Below are 16,559 nucleotides of genomic sequence, written 5' to 3'. Positions count from 1 at the left end.
TGAGTAGTTTTTCCTCTATGGACGCATTGAAAATCTTTTGAGAGTTGATGAACTCTTTGATATTACTCTCTAAATCAGAGGGTAATTTGTTGTGATTTCCATAAGTGTTGCCGTAGGAATTGCCATAACTGTTAGAGGAGTTACTAGGAAAAGGCCTAGGAACATAGTTTCCTCTAAAAGCATTGTTGTTGCCAAAATTGTTCCTACCAACAAAATTCACGTCCAAACTAGCGTTGCTACTATCAATCAAAGAAGATAGTGGCATGTCATTAGGATCTACAGTAGCGTTTCTACTATCAACCAAATTCATCAACTCGTCCATCTTAGCACTAAGCGAGTTAATCTCTTCTATAGCGTGCACCTTTTTGCTAGCAGGCGACCTTTGAGTGTGCCACTGAGAGTAGTTGGTCATGATATTGTCTAGGAGTTTTGTAGCGTATCCGAACGTGATTTCCATGAACGTTCCACCTGAGGCGGAGTCCAAGATACTGCGAGAAGCGAAATTCAATCCAGCGTAAAAGATTTGTATAATCATCCACAAACTCAAGCCATGAGCGGGACAATTTCTAATCATAAGCTTCATCCTCTCCCAAGATTGTGCAACGTGTGCATGATCAAGATGCTTGAAATTCATGATATCGTTACGTAAGGAGATGATCTTAGCCGGCAGAAAATACTTGGATATGTAAGCATCTTTGCACTTATCCCAAGAATCGATACTATTTTTAGGCAAAGAAGAAAAGCAAGTTTTTGCGCAATCTCGCAACGAGAAAGGAAAAAGTTTCAACTTAATCACGTCATTATCCACATCTCTTTTCTTTTGCATATCACAAAGCTCAATGAAGGTATTGAGATGGGATGCGGCATCTTCACTAGGAAGGCCAGAGAATTGCTCTTTCATAACAAGATTCAGCAAAGCTGCGTTGATTTCATTCGATTCTGCACTAGTGGCGGGAGCAATCGGAGTACTAATAAAATCATTACTATTAGTGCTCGAGAATTCGCAAAGTTTGGTGTTATCAGCCATGATGACTTCAACAAACAAACAAGCACACAAGCAAGCGAGAAAACCGGCAAAGGGAAACGGCAAAGGCAAAAGAAAACGGCGAAGGAGAAAGGCAAATGTAAACGGCAAATGTGAAGTGGGGGAGAGGAAAACGAGAGGCAACTGGCAACAAAAGTAAATGCAAGAGATGAGTTTGTGAGACCTACTTGGATAGATCTTGATTTCTCCTCCCCGGCAACGGCGCCAGAAATACTTCTGATGTCAGCTGAGCTTCCCTTGCAACGGCGCCAGGAATAGTCGCGTCGACGGCACCGGGAATCCTTCTGCTGTGGCTACGCCTTAAGGGACTTCCTAGGCAAGTATGCAAAGAATTTCCTCCGTGGCCTTGGAGCCTTGCGTTGTGTTCCCTCGAAGCGGAAAGGGTGATGTAGCACAGCGGTGGTAAGTATTTCCCTCAGTTTGAGAACCAAGGTATCAATCCAGTGGAGGAGTATCACAAGATCCTGCACAAACACAAAAGCTTGCTCCCAACGCTATAAAGGGGTTGTCAATCCCTTATAGATTGTTTGCCAAGTGAGAACTGAAAGCAACAAAGTAACAAAGCAAAGTAAAAGTGAAGGTGTAAACGATGGATGTGAATAGACCCGGGGGCCGTAGTGTTTACTAGTGGCTTCTCTCATGAAAGCAAGTAGGCGGTGGGTGAACAAATTACTGTCGATCAATTGATAGAACCGCGCAAAGTCGTGATGATATCTATGGCAATGATTATATCTATAGGCATCATGTCCAAAACAAGTAGACTGATACTTTCTGCATCAACTACTATTACTCCACACGTCGACCGCTATCCAGCATGCATCTAGTGTATTAAGTCCATAAGAACAGAGTAACGATCTTAAGCAAGATGACATGATGTAGAGGGATAATCTCAAACCAATGATGAAAACCCCATCTTTTTACCCTTGATGGCAACTACTTAATGTGTGCCTTGCTGTCCCTACTGTCACTGGGAAAGGTCACCACATCGTAGAACCCAAAACCAAGAACTTCTCCCATTGCAAGAATCATAGATCTAGTTGGCCAAACAAAACCCAAGACTCGGAGAGACTTACAAGGATATCAAATCATGCATATAAGAAATCAACAAAGACTCAAATATATATCATAGATAATCTGATCGCAAATCCACAATTCATAGGATCTCGACAAACACACCGCCAAAGAAGATTACATCGGATAGATTCCATGAAGATCATGGAGAGCTTTGTATTGAAGATCCAAGAGACATAAGAAGCCATCTAGCTACTAACTACATACCCGTAGGTCTGAAGTGAACTACTCACGAGTCATTAGAGGGGCGATGATGATGATGAAGAAGCCCTCCAACTCCAAAGTCCCCTCCGGCAGGGCGCCGGGAAGGGTCTCCAGATGAGATCTCGCGGAAACGGAAGCTTGCGGTGGCGGAAAATTATTTTCGAGGCTCCCCTGATTTTTTGCTAAATATTTGGGAATATATAGGCGAAGGATCTAGGTCTGGGGGCGGCCAGGGAGGCCACAAGCCCTGACACCGCCGCCTCCCCCCTGGTGGCGTGGTGGGAGCTTGTGGGCTCCCTGGAGCCCACCTGGCTTGGCCCAGAGGCCCCTTGATCTTCTTCCGTTCGGGAAAAAATCATTTCGGGGTTTTTATTCCGTTTGGACTCCGTTCCAAAATCAGATCTGAAAAGAGTCAAAAACACAGGAAAAACAGGAACTAGCACTTGGCACTGAATTAATAAGTTAGTCCCAAAAAAGAAATAAAAGGTACATAAAACATCCAAAGATGACAAGATAACAGCGTGAAACCATCAAAAATTATAGATACGTTTGAGACGTATCAAGGTCATGTCTAGCCTTCGTACGCTTCTCCGCCGGCTTCTCGGACCGGCTGGGGCGAGACTGGCCCTCGGTCGTCTTCCCCGTGGCCGCATCCCACCGTCGGGTGGACTGCTCCTCGAGCTCCTTCCGGGCAGCATCAACCGCTGCCCAGTCGGCTCGCTCGGCTGCGGAGGCGGTGTCTTCCTCCACGTCTTCTGCCTCCCTGCCAAGCGACATTTTGAGGAACGAAGCTTCACACAAGACAAAGTAAAAGAGCGAAAGGGGAGCCCTTGCCTCGCGACGATGGGCACCTGCCTCCTGCCGCCACCAGCACAGCGCTTCTTAGCGCCGCCTACTCGTGCCCCGACTGCAGGGCCCGTCACGGCTCGCTTAGGAGCTGGCCTAGAAGCTGTGGCACCCTTGTCTTTCTTCCGGGCCGCCTCGTCAAGACCGGCCGCCTCGGCCTTATGGCGCTGTCCGCACGTCAGAGGCGGACTGGTGACCTCCTGCACCCCGTCGGAGTCTTCCGCGAAGGCTGCATCAGATAGGGAGGAGGGAGTCTCATCATCATTCATCCAGTCTACAATGGAGGGCCTCAGATGCTCACAAGACGGCTCCGTCCCCTCCGATTGCAGCGCATCCTCCGAGCCTGCGGAGGAGGCGGAACGGGACTCGATCATGCCCTCGTCCTCGATCTTCGAGGCGTCAGACGTCGCCACGTCGGGGGCAGGCGGGTTGAGTGCCTACAACTTCTCGAACACCTGCGCGAAGGAGTTGACGGCCGGCTCAAAAAGACGGTCGACCACGAGATAAACAACAAGAACAGGGCAACGAAAAATGCTTACCACCGAGGCGGACGGGACCTACTGTAAGGGGCCATCCCCCATGCCCAGTTCCCGTTGTCGTCCATGCGGGCGATGGAGATCTGGTTCACCCCCCGCGCCACCACGCTGGCGGTGAATCTCTTGGTGGAGGTCCGACAGGGGTCATGCCGGCCACTCATCTGGCAGACCAGATGGGGCCGCCTCTGCAGCGGCAGAATCCTGCGGGTAACCATGGTGGTAAGCAGGCTGCGGCCAAGGAGGCCGCGATCCTACAAGATGTCGAGGTGGGCGCCGATCTGCGCCACCTCGGGAATCCGCTTCGGGAACTTCGCCCCCCAGTTCAACTTCGTCGAAGGATTGATGTTGAACGGGGGCATGTTCAGGGCGTCGTGTGCTGGGTCGGTATTCTTCACATAGAAGAAGCCCCTCTACCACTGCTTGATGGACTCTCGCAGCGGCATCTGGGGAAGCCGGACTTCGAGCGATGATGCACCAGTGCGGCTCAGCACGGTGTCATCAGGCGTGGCCCGGCGAGCTTCTCCAGCTCGGCCTTGTCCATCATAATGGACTGCTACTTGAAGAAAAACAAGCTTCGCCAGAGGTCGAGGCGGGGCTCGATCCCCAGGAAGCCCTCGCACAAGATAACGAAGGCCGACAGCTGCAGGATGGCGGTCGGCACCAGGTGGTGCGGCTGCAGGCCGAAGAAGTTGAGCCAGTTGGAGAAGAAAGGGCTCGCCGGGAGCCCAAAGCCCTTGTAGAAGTGCTCGTTGAATACGACGATCTCTCCCCCTTCCGGTGTTGGAGCTGTCTCGGCGCCAGGGATCCGCACTGACACTTGGGAGGCCGGGGGCAACATCCGGTGGTGGCGGAGCGCCTCGACGCGGCCTCCGCAGATCTCACTGCTGAGCCAAGCTCTGTGAGACGAAGTCTTCTTTGAGGAAGAGCCGCCGGCCATGACTGCGGGCGGTGGATGCTCGGGAAGGCTGGTGGCGCAACGGTGACGGAGAAGAAGAAGACGAAGGTGGACGGGCTCTTTCTCTTTGGGTTCAGGGAGGAAGAGGGCGTCGATGCCGGGCGAGTGGCCTCCTCGGAACCCCCGCATCCCATTTAAACCCCACGAAGCGGCGTGGGGGGGATCCGGTCTGCGCTGATGACCCACAAGTATAGGGATCAATCATAGTCCTTTCGATAAGTAAGCGTGTTGAACCCAACGAGGAGCCGAAGGATTTGACAAGTGGTTTTCAGCAAGGTAAAATCTGCAGGCACTAAAATTGTTGGTAACAAGTGATTGTGTGGTGAGATGATTCGTAGCAAGCAACAAGTAACAAAAGTAGCAACGGTGCAGCAAAGTGGCCCAATCCCTTCTGTAGCAAGGGACAAGCCTAGACAAAGTCTTATAGGAGGAAAAACGCTCCCGAGGACACACGGGAATTTCTGTCATGCTAGTTTCATCATGTTCATATGATTCACGTTCGTTACTTTGATATGTGGGTGGACCGGCGCTTGGGTACTGCCCTTACTTGGACAAGCATCCCACTTATGATTAACCCCTCTCACAAGCATCCGCAACTATGAAAGAAGAATTACGACAAAGTCTAACCATAGCATTAAACTAGTGGATCCAAAATCAGCCCCTTACGAAGTAACGCATAAACTAGGGTTTAAGCTTCTGTCACTCTAGCAACCCATCATCTACTTACTACTTCCCAATTCCTTCCTCTATGCCCAAATAATGGTGAAGTGTTATGTAGTCGACATTCACATAACACCACTAGAGGAAAAACAACATACAACATATCAAAATACCGAACGAATACCAAATTCACATGACTACTATTAGCATGACTTATCCCATGTCCTCAGGAACAAAAGTAACTACTCACAAAGCATAATCATAATCATGATCAGAGAGGTAATGAGTAGCATCAAGGATCTGAACGTAAACTCTTCCACCAAATAATCCAACTAGCATCAACTACAAAGAGTAATCAACACTACTAGCAACCTTACAAGTACCAATCGGAGTCGCGAGATGGAGATTGGTTACAAGTGATGAACTAGGGTTTGGAGATGAGATGGTGCTGATGAATATGTTGATGGTGACGAGTCCCCTCCGATGATAGGAGTGTTGGTGATGACGATGGCAACGATTTCCCCCTTCGGGAGGGAAGTTTCCCCGGCAGGATCGTCCTGTCGGAGCTCTAGATTGGTTCTGCTCAAGTTCCGCCTCGTGGCGGCGGCGAAACCACCAAAAAGCTCCTCCTTGGGTTTTTTTCGTGGACGAAACCCTCCATATAGCAAAAGAGGGGGGCCAGTGGGCCAGTGGGCTGCCCACAAGCCCCCATGGCGCGACCTGGGGGGGGGGGTCGCGCCGTGCAGGCTTGTGGGCACCCCCTGGTGCCCCTTTGGCACTTCTTCGGCCTAGTATTTTTTGATAAATCGGGAAAAAAATCCCATTGATTTTCACGGCGTTTGGAGTTGCGCAGAATAGGTATCTCAACTTTGCTCCACTTTCATGCCAGAATTCCAATTGGCGGTATTCCCCCTCTTCATGTAAACCTTGCAAAATAAGAGAGAAAAGGCATAAGAATTGTACCGTGAAGTGAAATAACAGCCAAAGAAGCGATAAATATCAACATGAAAACATGACGCAAAATGGACGTATCAACTCCCCCAAGCTTAGACCTCGCTTGTCCTCAAGCGAAAGCCGAGCTCAATAAGTATGTCCACATGTTTAGGGAGAGAGGTGTCGACAAAACAAGATATGAACATGCATGCATCATGATCAAGATGAGAACAACAATACCAACATACAATCTCTCATGCTGAAGTGATAATTCCTTCACAAAGTAAAGCATGGATCAAGAACCTTACCGAAAGTAACAACCGATAGCCTTTAGTCATGGAAGCAATTACAATTTATCACAACATCAGAAAGAGTCAAATAAGAGCTTGTAAAGCAAATCCACATACTCAATCATTCTTTCGTTCTCTACAATTGCTACAACTCACGTGGTACTCATGAGATCAAAGTTTCAGCTGGACACAGAGAAAGATAGGGGCTTACAGTTTTGCCTCCCAACTGCTTACCTCAAGGGTAATGTCAACAATAATAATTCATGAATACTTACCTCCAAGTTGACATATGAATATACATCTTTCCCAAGCATGTGACGGTAGCCAAGATAAAGGCGAAACAAGGAATTGGTGAAGATCACCGTGACTCTTTCAAGGGCAAAAAGTAAAGGTACAAGATAGGCCCTTCGCAGAGGGCAGCAGGGGTTGTCATGCGCTTTTGAGGTTTGGATGCATGTCCTCTTAGTGCGGAGGAACGTCACTTTATATTGCCCCTGTGATAAAGAACTTTATTATGCAGTCTGTCGCTTTTATGTCTTCCTCATCACAGGTTCGTATAAAGCTTATTTTCCACACACTAATAGATCATATATATTAGAGAGCAATTTTTATTGCTTGCACCGATGACAACTTACTTGAGGGATCTTATTCAATCCATAGGTAGGTATGGTGGACACTCAAGGAAAAATTGGTTTGAAGGTTTATGGATGCACAAGTAGTATCTCTACTTGGTGCGGGAGGTTTTGGCTAATATGAGGTGGAAGCAATCGTCACATGCTAAGGGATCTCTAGTCATACAACATTGTTCAGAGCCAAGCAAACACAATCCATTACGTTGTCTTCCTTGTCCAACATCTACTCTTATGCATGCAATAGTTTGGTGAGTGTTCACAAGCATGGATGGTGTGAGAGATGATATATTTATATGTGAACCTCTCCTTCTTTATCACTTCCTATTAATTGCAACAATGACCAAGGTCTACGTTTGCCTACCCTCAACAAGTTTCAATCCTCATTCTTTTTATATGTGAAGCCATCACTTCCCATAAGATCATTACATTATCTTTCATGCTTTTGTTCTATTCTCACTCTTTTAATCATGGCAAGAGGCAAAGCCCTTCAACTAAGACACTCTTTATTATATGGCTCACGAGCAAGAATACATCGGGGGTGACACAAAGCAAAACTCAAGACTAAAACACTAAGACTTTTAAACTACTATAGAAAAAGAAAACTGAAAAGAAAAACTAAAACAAAGGTAAAGGCAAAAGATGTGATGGTGATACGATGCCGGGGCAACTCCCCCAAGCTTGGCACAAGCCAAGGGGATTGCCCATACCAATGCTCAGTTGTCTTCCTTTGGCGGTGATGGTGGAGTTGTTGCAACATGAGTTTGATCCTCTGTCTTCCAAGGCATAGGTGCTCCATCATGGAAAGATGAACGAGTCTCCGGAATCCTCAAATCTGCACCCAACCTTATTGATTTAAATCTATACTCATACTCATAGTTTTGGTTATGCAGGTCATAGATATGGCCCTGGAGTTGATCAACCCTGTCATAGAGCCTGGAGAGGTGCTTCCCAATGTCATTGGCATCAATCCTGTGCTTGTTGGTGAACTCTGTGATCATCATGTGGTTGGCGTTGAGTCCACGCTCCACTATCCCTTGGCACTTGAAGACTTGTTGCTCCATTGCTTCGAGCCTCGTCTCCATGCTTCCGGTCTTCTTAGGCCCCTCAACATCACGGATGTGCAACATCCCCTCATGCATCTCGATAGATTGAGGGTGTTGCAGCACTTCCGTGAGGTAAGGATTGATGACCTTCTCGAAGATCTTGTCCTTAGGAGCTTTTGGGGAAGTCATGACAATCTAGATCCACAACAGAAACAGGCTCGAAACGAAAAACAGAGCAAATCTGCGTGATGCAGGGGTCAGACCAAACGGAAGTATATACAATGATTTTTTCCAGACCAGAAGGAGTCCCCTGCATGAAAACAAAGTCTGGGAGGCGCACGAGGTGGCCACAAGCCTCATGGCACGGCCAGGGGGTGTGCCCGCGCCATGCAGGCTTGTCGCCTCCTCGCGCACTTTCCGGACTACTTCCAATTTTTGCATTTTTCAAATATTCCAAAACAGAGAAAAATTCCTACTGGAAAAGTTTTGGACTCTGTATTCTTACCGAATCACATACCTCTTCGTTTTCGAAGTCTAAAACAGGCTGATAAATATCCCTTAGGTATTCTTCCGGAGTTATGGTATTGATGATATTGCTTCCAACATTTATGGGAGTACCTGAGATATAATGCTTGATTCTCTGCCCATTTACAACTCTCGGACAATTACCTTCCGTGTTGTTGATCTTGATAGCACCGGAATGATATACTTCCTCAACAACATAGGGACCTTCCCATTTAGAGAGAAGCTTGCCTGCGAAGAATCTTAAACGAGAGTTATATAGCAAGACATAATCACCTACATTGAACTCACGCTTTTGTATCCTCTTATCATGCCACCTCTTAACCTTCTCTTTAAACAGCTTGGCATTCTCATATGCCTGAGTTCTCCACTCATCAAGCGAGCTAATATCAAATAACCTCTTCTCACCGGCAAGTTTGAAATCAAAGTTGAGCTCTTTGATTGCCCAATAAGCTTTATGCTCTAGCTCAAGAGGTAAATGACATGCTTTCCCATACACTATTTTGTACGGAGACATACCCATGGGATTCTTATAGGCAGTTCTATAAGCCCACAGTGCATCATCGAGCTTCTTAGACCAATTCTTTATAGACCTGTTGACAGTTTTTGCAGAATCAGTTTAATCTCTCTATTACTTAGCTCTACTTGACCACTGGACTGAGGGTGATAGGGAGACGCAATTCTATGGTTGACATCGTACTTAGCAAGCGTTTTACGGAAAGCACCATGAATGAAGTGTGAACCACCGTCGATCATCAGATATCCAGGGACTCCAAATCTAGGGAACATAACTTCTTTCAGCATCTTGATAGAGGTGTTGTGATCAGCACTACTAATGGGGATAGCTTCTACTCACTTAGTGACGTAATCAACAGGAACCAAGATGTGAGTATACCCATTGGATTTTGGAAAAGGTCCCATATAATCAAAGCCCCAGACATCAAATGGTTCAATAACAAGTGAATAGTTCATAGGCATTTCCTGACGTTTGCTAATATTACCTATTCTTTGACATTTGTCACACGACAAGACAAACTTACGGGCATCCTTGAAGAGAGTGGGCCAAAAGAAACCTGATTGCAATACCTTGTGTGCAGTTCTATCTCCCGCATGGTGTCCTCCGTAGGCTTCGGAGTGACACTTCTGTAGGATTTGTCCCTGTTCATGTTCAGGTACACAACACCTAATAACACCATCTACTCCTTCCTTATAAAGGTGAGGATCATCCCAAAAGTAATGTCTCAAGTCAAAGAAGAATTTCTTCTTTTGCTGGTACGTGAAACTAGGTGGTATGTATTTGGCAACGATATAGTTCGCATAATCAGCATACCACGGTGCACTATGTGAAGCATTGATGACATTCAGTTGCTCATCGGGAAAGCTATCATCAATAGGTTGTGGGTCATCAAGAATGTTCTCCAACCTAGACAAGTTATCTACTACTGGGTTATCAGCACCCTTTCTGTCGACAACGTGCAAATCAAATTCTTGTAGCAAGAGAACCCATCTGATAAGTCTAGGTTTAGCGTCCTTCTTCTCCATGAGGTACTTAATAGCAGCATGATCAGTGTGAATAGTGACTTTGGAATCAACTATGTAAGACCTGAACTTTTCACATGCAAACACGACTGCTGAAAATTCCTTCTCCGTAGTAGCATAGTTTCTCTGGGCACTGTCTAGAGTTTTACTAGCGTAGTGAATAACATTCAACTTCTTATCGACTCTTTGCCCTAGAACAACACCAACAACATAATCACTAGCGTCACACATGATCTCAAAAGGCAAGTTCCAATCAGGTGGTTGAACAATAGGTGCAGTTATCAAAGCCCTCTTAAGTATTTTGAAGGCTTCCTCACAATCATCGTCAAAAACAAAAGGACTATCCTTTTGCAAGAGATTGGTAAGAGGCCTAGAAATCTTAGAGAAGTCTTTAATGAACCTTCTATAGAAACCAGCATGACCAAGGAAACTTCTTATACCTCTGATATCTGTGGGGTATGGCATTTTCTCGATTGCATCAACCTTAGCCTTATTGACTTCAATACCCCTTTCAAAAAAATTGTGTCCTAAGACGATGCCTTCATTAACCATAAAGTGGCACTTCTCCCAATTCAAGACAAGATTGGTGTATTTACATCTCTGTAAGACTCGATGAAGGTTGCTGAGGCAATCATCAAAGGAAGACCTGTAAACGGAAAAGTCATCCATGATAACCTCGACAATCTTTTCACAAAAGTCAGAGAATATAGCCATCATACATCTTTGAAAGGTGGCAGGTGCATTACATAAGCCAAAAGGCATACGTCTATAAGCAAAGGTACCGAAAGGGCGGGTGAAAGTGGTTTTCTCCTTATCAGATTATGCAACTGGTATTTGGGAGAAACCAGAATAACCGTCTAGAAAGCAGAAGTGTGTGTGTTTGGATAGTCTTTCTAGCATTTGGTCGATAAAAGGAAAAGGGTAATGATCTTTCCTAGTGGCTTTATTCAATTTCCTAAAATCAATCACCATCCTATAACCAGTAATAATCCTCTGTGGGATCAATTCATCCTTATCATTAGGGACAACGGTAATGTCTCCCTTCTTAGGAACGCAATGCACCGGACTCACCCAATCGCTATGAGAAACATGATAGATAATACCCGCTTCCAGGAGCTTTAGTATTTATTTTCTCACTACCTCTTTCATCTTAAGATTTAATCTCCTTTGATGATCAGCAACTGGTTTGAAATCAGGATCAGTTTTAATATTGTGCTGGCATAGGGTAGGAATAATGCCCTTAAGATCATCAAGAGTATATCCAATAGCAGCAGGTGCTTCCTCAGAGTTTTTAGTAACTTCTTTTCTTCATGATCCAAGAGGCTAGCACTAATAATAACAGGATATATCTCTTTTTCATCAAGATAGGCATACTTAAGAGTATCAGGCAACTGTTTAAGCTCGAACACAGGATCACCCTTTGGTGGGGGTGGATCCCCAAGCAGTTCAACAGGCAGATTATTTTTAAGGATAGGATATTTTTCTAAGACAACTCTATCTATCTCATCCCTTTCATCCATATGCATATCATTTTCATGCTCAAGCAAGTATTGCTCTAAGGGATCAGTAGGAGGCACGACAATAGAGGCTAAGGCAATAGTTTCATCCCTACTAGGAAACTCCTTTTCATGAGGTAGTCTACCAAACTTAGAGAAATTGAACTCATGTGACACACCTTCAAAGCCAACAGTGACAGTTTGCTTCTCACAATCAATATGAGCATTGACGGTATTGAGGAAGGGTCTGCCAAATATGATGGGACAAAAGCTATCTTTTGCGGTAGCAAGAACGAGGAAATCAGCAGGATACTTCGTTTTACCACACAAGACTTCAACATCCCTAACAATTCCCACAGGGTAGATAGTATCTCTATTGGCAAGCTGAATAGTGGCATCAATAGGTTCTATCTCAACAGGTGCAATCTCATCTTTGATTTCATCGTATAGGGATTGAGGTATTGCACTAACACTAGCACCCACGTCACATAAACCATGATAACAATGATCTCCTATCTTAACAGAAACCACACGCATGCCAACAACATGCCTATGTTTGTCTCTAACGTGAGGTTTAGCAATTCTAGCAGCATCTTCACAGAAGTGAATATTATGTCCCTCAACTTCTTCAGACAGAAGATCTTTGATAATAGCAATGCTAGGTTCAACTCTAATTTGCTCAGGGGGTGTAGGTGTTATAATATAGCCTCTACGTATCACAGTTGAAGCTTTAGAATGATCCTTTATCCTAACAGGGAAAGGTGGTTTCTCAATGTGAGCACTGGGAACAACAGGATCATTATAGGTAATGACTTTCTCTTCAACTGGAGTGGGTTTAACTACATTGACTTCTAAAGGAGGATGATATTTAAACCACTTCTCTTTGGGGAGATCAATATGAGCAGCAAAGGATTCCCACAATGAAGCTACTTTCTCAAAGTCAAGTCCATACTTAGCGCTAAAGTCACAAAAAGTATTTGTCTCAACAAAGGATTTAACGCAATCAAAAGTGAAATTCATACCTGACTCCTTACCTTCTTCAAGCTCCCAATCTTTAGAGTTGCGTTTAATTCTCTCCAATAAATTCCATTTGAAGTCTATATCTCTCTTCGCAAAAGAACCGGTACAAGAAGTGTCAAGCATGGTGCGATCATCATGAGAAAGCCGAGCATAGAAGTTCTGAATGATAATTTCTCTCGAGAGCTCATGATTGGGGCATGAATGTAGCATTGATTTAAGCCTCCCCCAAGCTTGAGCGATGCTTTCTCTGTCACGAGGCCAAAAATTGTAAATATAATTCCGATCACGGTGTACTAAATGCATAGGATAAAACTTTTGATGAAATTCCAATTTCAACCGATTGTAGCCTCATGATCCAGTATCATCACATAGCCTATACCACGTCAACGCCTTATCCTTCAAAGATAAAGGAAAGACCTTCTTATTGACCTCATCCTCGGGCACACCTGCAAGCTTAAATAAACCACAAACTTCATCTACATAGATTAGATGCAAGTCTGGATGTGATGTTCCATCTCCTATAAAAGGATTAGCCAGCAGTTTCTCAAGCATACCCGAAGGAAATTCAAAGCAAATATTTTCAGCAGGTGCAGCAACTTGAGGAGCAACTCTTTGTGCTTCCGTTCGAGGTGAAGATACCCGAACAAGCCCCTCAAAGGATTAGTATCCATAGTGACAAGTGACAATAAATTTCAGCACACTATATGAATGTTTCCTTACCAAGTTCCACTTACCAAAGGCGCTTCACTCCCCGGCAACGGCACCAGAAAAGAGTCTTGATAACCCACAAGTATAGGGGATCAATTGTAGTCCTTTCGATAAGTAAGAGTGTCGAACCCAACGAGGAGCAGAAGGATCTGACAAGTAGTTTTTAGCAAGGTAAAATCTGCACGCATTGAAATTGTCGGTAACAAGTGATTGTGTGGTGAGATGATTCGTAGCAAGCAACAAGTAACAAAAGTAGCAACGGTGCAGCAAAGTGGCCCAATCCCTTTTGTAGCAAGGGACAAGCCTGGACAAAGTCTTATAGGAGGAAAAACGCTCCCGAGGACACACGGGAATTTCTATCATGCTAGTTTCATCATGTTCATATGATTCACGTTTGTTACACTAGTGGGGACGGGGCCTTTAGCCCCGGCCCGTAAGGGGCTTTAGTCCCGGTTCACCAACTGGGACTAAAGGGGCGGGACTAAAGGCCTAACCTTTAGTCCCGGCCCTGTTCCAAGCCGGGACTAAAGGTGCTCCACGTGGCGCCTCGTAGCGCCCTCAGGAGCAGGCCCTTTAGTCCCGGTTCGTTCAACGGACCGGGACTAAAGAGTTTCAGATTTTGTTTATTTTTGGGTTTTAGGGTTTTAGGGTTTAGGTGTTCGGGAGATTAACATGATGCCTCGTTTGGTGTTCGGGAATTAGTTTTCATATAATTCTAAATAGAAATAATTATGCATATATATATATATATGAGATTAACTTATCTTACAAGCGAGCATATATATACAATTATATGGAGATCTGAATTATCGGGACTATAGCCCGTCTATTCGATTACGTGGATGAACATCAGTAATGCCCCCTAGCTACACTAAATCGTCCTTTGTCATCTATAGCTTCCGTCCTCAGAAAGGTCGCAAGCTCCTCTGCAACAGCAATCGCGCGTTGCTCTGGTAGGACCTTCTCCCTCATGGTCGTGTACTATATAAGAAGAGGAGATGAATATGAATATCAATCATGATAACAAAGAATGACGGGTAAAAATAGAGGTGTGAATGTTCATTGCTTACGTCGAATCTGTGATCCTTGTGCTCAGAGGTAAACGTGTGAATGGTCTCGCAAACATAGTATCCGCATAGATGCGTCCCCCGTGGCTGCTGGTCGCACTTTACGAGAATAGAATATATATAATCAAAATAATAATCTAGCATCATAAATGTATTGAAAATAGAAGTATATCATACTACTACTTACCTGAGCCGCTCTAAAGGTCAGCTTCTCAGGCTCGATACCGGGAGTCACGCACTTGAACCGCTTCCAAACCCTGCCCGACAAGGATAATGATTTGCTAAGTTTTTCATTAATTGATATATCAGAAAATCATCGAAAGAGACCGATAGAGCGCAAGAATTATTGAAATTACCCTTGGAGCATGTCCTGCAGGCTTTGGAACTGTTCCAAGTGTCTCGATAATGGGTCGAAGGCATCAACTCTTCCCTTATCAATTTGAATGTCCAACAGAATCCAATGGAAGCTGCACATGTATATATATATATATATATATATATATATATATATATATATATATATATATATATATATATATATATATATATATATATGTCAGTAACTTATCAATTACACTTATAAGTGAATGGACACAACAGAGTAACTGTGGCTTAGGGGCTACCATGACTAACTGTGGCTTAGGGGCTACCACAGCCTTGGGTAACCTATCGTCTTGGGAAGCCAGAATGTCTTCAACCGGGATACCCCATTCATCCGCCCACTTCTTTTCTAATTCCAAATCTTGCCCCTGCATCGGAGGGGGGACATTCTCGCGTAACACCCTGAGGGGTGGGATCGACTGTTTGGCCTGTTGTCCAAGCTGAGGAACGTCTGATTTTTTCTTGCTTGTAGTTGAACTTGATTTGCTCCCACTTGCACTTGCACGTGATCTGCTCTTTTTCACTTCCTTCTGCAATGTGCGTGTATAGTCATCAGGCTTATGGTGTAAGTCATATTGTGATGGAAGGTTCGTGAAGTATTTTGCAAATGCTATTTGCTTCTCGGTGTATTCCGGGCGGGGCTCGGGTTCCTTCTTTTTCATCTGCGCATCATGATGTTCCTTTGCTATCCTGGCGTTTTCCTCGGGGGTACAATCATAAGGTCTGATAGGAAGATTAACATGAGGTACCTTTGGGAGGGGCGACGGTTTGCGCTTTGGGGGGCTCCGTCGCATAGAAATCGTCGGCGGAGCGTTCTTGCTGGCACGCTTCCGCTTAGTATCCGGAGCAGGCGGCGGCGGAGACGGACGACCCAAGTCCGGCGGTGGTGATCGAGATGGACTCGTGTTGTGCTGGCCGATGTCATGTGGAGGGCTTGGAGGTAATGGAGGTGTAGGTGACCTGCGACGACTCGGAGGCGGTGTTGATCTTGGGGCCGAGCCTGGAAGCTTGATGTAGTTCTTGTCCCATAGGATGACTCCACCCAGTACTTCTCCGAGTGTCCTCTCATCTTCAGGTCCAGCTATGTCGAGCTCCATATCATGAAACCCCGCCATGATTTCATCCACCCTGACTTTAGCAAAGCCAGCTGGAATCTCACGGCCATGCCAGCGTGCATCAGGGCCAGAAGGTAAAGCTTGTCCGACGGCCACCTTCATGGATATGTTCTTGAATTTCTGATGGAGTTCACATGATGTTGACTCCTTGATTCCATCCACGGGGTAGCCGGGACCGCCCTCTATCATTCTTCGTGCATCGTCGGGCGGGGCCTCAGATTCAGCCACGCTGCTTTTCCACTTAGATGGGGCACCGGTAATATCAAATGCAGGATCTTCCTAGCGCGCTACTCCTCTAAGCTCATCAATCTGCTTCTGTTGCTCGTTAATCCTGGCAAGCAACTGGTTGAACTTGTCATTCTCCTCATCCTGCTGCCGCTTCTTTGCTCTCTCTCGGCTTCTGTAAGTGTCTTGGTCTCTGGCAAACCCAAGTCACCATGGGTAAGAAGGACCGAAGCCTCGCGTTCGTCCTCCATGTTTGTCATTGCCGAGGACC

Source organism: Hordeum vulgare, chromosome 4H (genome assembly GCF_904849725.1).
Source record: "Hordeum vulgare subsp. vulgare chromosome 4H, MorexV3_pseudomolecules_assembly, whole genome shotgun sequence".
Classification (NCBI taxonomy): Eukaryota; Viridiplantae; Streptophyta; class Magnoliopsida; order Poales; family Poaceae; genus Hordeum; species Hordeum vulgare.
This window is presented reverse-complemented; position numbering follows the sequence as displayed.